Here is a 3,094-nt window from a genome sequence, read left to right on the forward strand (position 1 = left end):
CTCATTGTGGTTTTGATTTGTATTTCCCTGATGCCGAGTGATATGGAACACTTTTTCATGTGTCTGTTGGCCATCTGGATGTCTTCTTTGCAGAAATGTCTGTTCATGTCCTCTGCCCATTTCTTGATTGGATTTTTGTTCTTTGGGTGTTGAGTTTGCTAAGTTCTTTATAGATTTTGGACACTAGCCCTTTATATGATATGTCATTTGCAAATATCTTCTCCCATTCTGTCAGTTGTCTTTTGGTTTTGTTAACTGTTTCCTTTGCTGTGCAAAAGCTTTTGATCTTGATAAAATCCCAATAGTTCATTTTTGCCCTTGCTTCCCTTGCTTTTGGTGATGTTCCTAGGAAGATGTTGCTGTGGCTGAGGTCGAAGAGGTTGCTGCCTGTGTTCTCCTCAAGGATTTTGATGGATTCCTTTCTCACATTGAGGTCCCTCATCCATTTTGAGTCTATTTTCATGTGTGGTGTAAGGAAATGATCCAATTTTATTTTTCTGCATGTGGCTGTCCAATTTTCCCAACACCATTTATTGAAGAGGCTGTCTTTTTTCCATTGGACATTCTTTCCTGCTTTGTCAAAGATTAGTTGACCATAGAGTTGAGGGTCTATTTCTGGGCTCTCTATTCTGTTCCATTGATCTATGTGTCTGTTTTTGTGCCAGTACCATGCTGTCTTGATGATGACAGCTTTGTAATAGAGCTTGGAGTCCGGAATTGTGATGCCACCAACTTTGGCTTTCTTTTTCAATATTCCTTTGGCTATTTGAGGTCTTTCCTGGTTCCATATAAATTTTAGGATTATTTGTTCCATTTCTTTGAAAAAATGGATGGTACTTTGATAGGAATTGCATTATATGTGTAGATTGCTTTAGGTAGCATAGACATTTTCACAATATTTATTCTTCCAATCCAGGAGCATGGAACATTTTTCCATTTCTTTGTGTCTTCCTCAATTTCTTTCATGAGTACTTTATAGTTTTCTGTGTATAGATTCTTAGCCTCTTTGGTTAGGTTTATTCCTAGGTATCTTATAGTTTTGGGTGCAATTGTAAATGGGATGGACTCCTTAATTTCTCTTTCTTCTGTCTTGTTGTTGGTGTAGAGAAATGCAACTGATTTCTGTGCATTGATTTTATATCCTAACACTTTACTGAATTCCTGTACAAGTTCTAGCAGTTTTGGAGTGGAGTCATATAGTGGAGACTATATGATATAGTATCATATCATCTGCGAAGAGTGATAGTTTGACTTCTTCTTTGCTGATTTGGATGTCTTTAATTTCCTTTTGTTGTCTGATTGCTGAGGCTAGGACTTCTAGTACTATGTTGAATAGCAGTGGTGATAACGGACATCCCTGCCGTGTTCCTGACCTTAGCGGAAAAGCTTTCAGTTTTTCTCCATTGAGAATTATATTTGCGGTGGGTTTTTCATATCTGGCTTTGATAATATTGAGGTATGTGCCCTCTATCCCTACACTTTGAAGAGTTTTAATCAGGAAGGGATGCTGTACTTTGTCAAATGCTTTTTCAGCATCTATGGAGAGTATCATATGGTTCTTGTTCTTTCTTTTATTAATGTGTTGTATCACACTGATTGATTTGCGGATGTTGAACCAACCTTACAGCCCTGGAATAAATCCCACTTGGTCGTGGTGAATAATCCTTTGAATGTACTGTTGAATCCTATTGGCTAGTATTTTGGTGAGAATTTTTGCATCTGTGTTCATCAAGGATATTGATCTGTAGTTCTCTTTTTTGATGGGATCCTTGTCTGGTTTTGGGATCAAGGTGTTGCTGGCCTCATAAAATGAGTTTGGCAGTTTTCCTTCCATTTCTATTTTTTGGACCAGTTTCAGGAGAATAGGAATTAGTTCTTCTTTAAATGTTTGGTAGAATTCCCCTGGGAAGCCGTCTGGCCCTGGACTTCTGTTTGTTTGGAGATTTTTGATGACTGTTTCAATCTCCTTACTGGTTATGGGTCTGTTGAGGCTTTCTATTTCTACCTGGTTCAGTTGTGGTAGTTTATATGTCTCTAGGAATGCATCCATTTCTTCCAGATTGTTAAATTTGTTGGCGTAGAGTTGCTCATAATATGTTCTTATAATTGTCTGTATTTCTTTAGTGTTAGTTGTGATCTCTCCTCTTTCATTCATGATTTTATTTATTTGGGTCTTTCTCTTTTCCTTTTGATAAGTCTGGCTAGGGGTTTATCAATCTTATTAATTCTTTAAAAGAACCAGCTCCTAGTTTCATTGATTTGTTCTATTGTTTTTTTGGTTTCTATTTCATTGATTTCTGTTCTGATCTTTATGATTTCTCTTCTCCTGCTGGGTTTAGGGTTTCTTTCTTGTTCTTTCTCCAGCTCCTTTAGGTGTAGGGTTAGGTTGTGTACCTCAGACCTTTCTTGTTTCTTGAGAAGGCTTGTACTGCTATATATTTTACTCTCAGGACGGCCTTTGTTGTGTCCCACAGATTCTGAACCGTTGGGTTTTCATTATCATTTGTTTCCATGAATTTTTTCAATTCTTCTTTAATTTCCTGGTTGACCCATTCATTCTTCAGAAGGATGCTGTTTAGTCTCTATGTATTTGGGTTCTTTCCAAATTTCCTCTTGTGATTGAGTTCTAGCTTCAGAGCATTGTGGTCTGAAAATATGCAGGGAATGATCCCAATCTTTTGATACCAGTTGAGACCTGATTTAGGACCGAGGATGTGATCTATTCTGGAGAATGTTCCATGTGCACTAGAGAAGAATGTGTATTCTGTTGCTTTGGGATGAAATGTTCTGAATAGATCTGTGATGTCCATCTGGTCCAGTGTGTCATTTAAGGCCTTGATTTCCTTGTTGATCTTTTGCTTGGATGATCTGTCCATTTCAGTGAGGGGAGTGTTAAAGTCCCCTACTATTATTGTATTATTGTTGATGTGTTTCTTTGATTTTGTTATTAATTGGTTTATATAGTTGGCTGCTCCCACGTTAGGGGCATAGATATTTAAAATTGTTAGATCTTCTTGTTGGACAGTTCCTTTGAGTATGATATAGTGTCCTTCCTCATCTCTTATTATAGTCTTTGGCTTAAAATATAATTGAT

The sequence above is a fragment of the Enhydra lutris genome, unplaced genomic scaffold (genome assembly GCF_002288905.1).
Source record: "Enhydra lutris kenyoni isolate GAN:26980312 unplaced genomic scaffold, ASM228890v2 scaffoldscaffold9, whole genome shotgun sequence".
NCBI classification, from domain to species: Eukaryota; Metazoa; Chordata; class Mammalia; order Carnivora; family Mustelidae; genus Enhydra; species Enhydra lutris.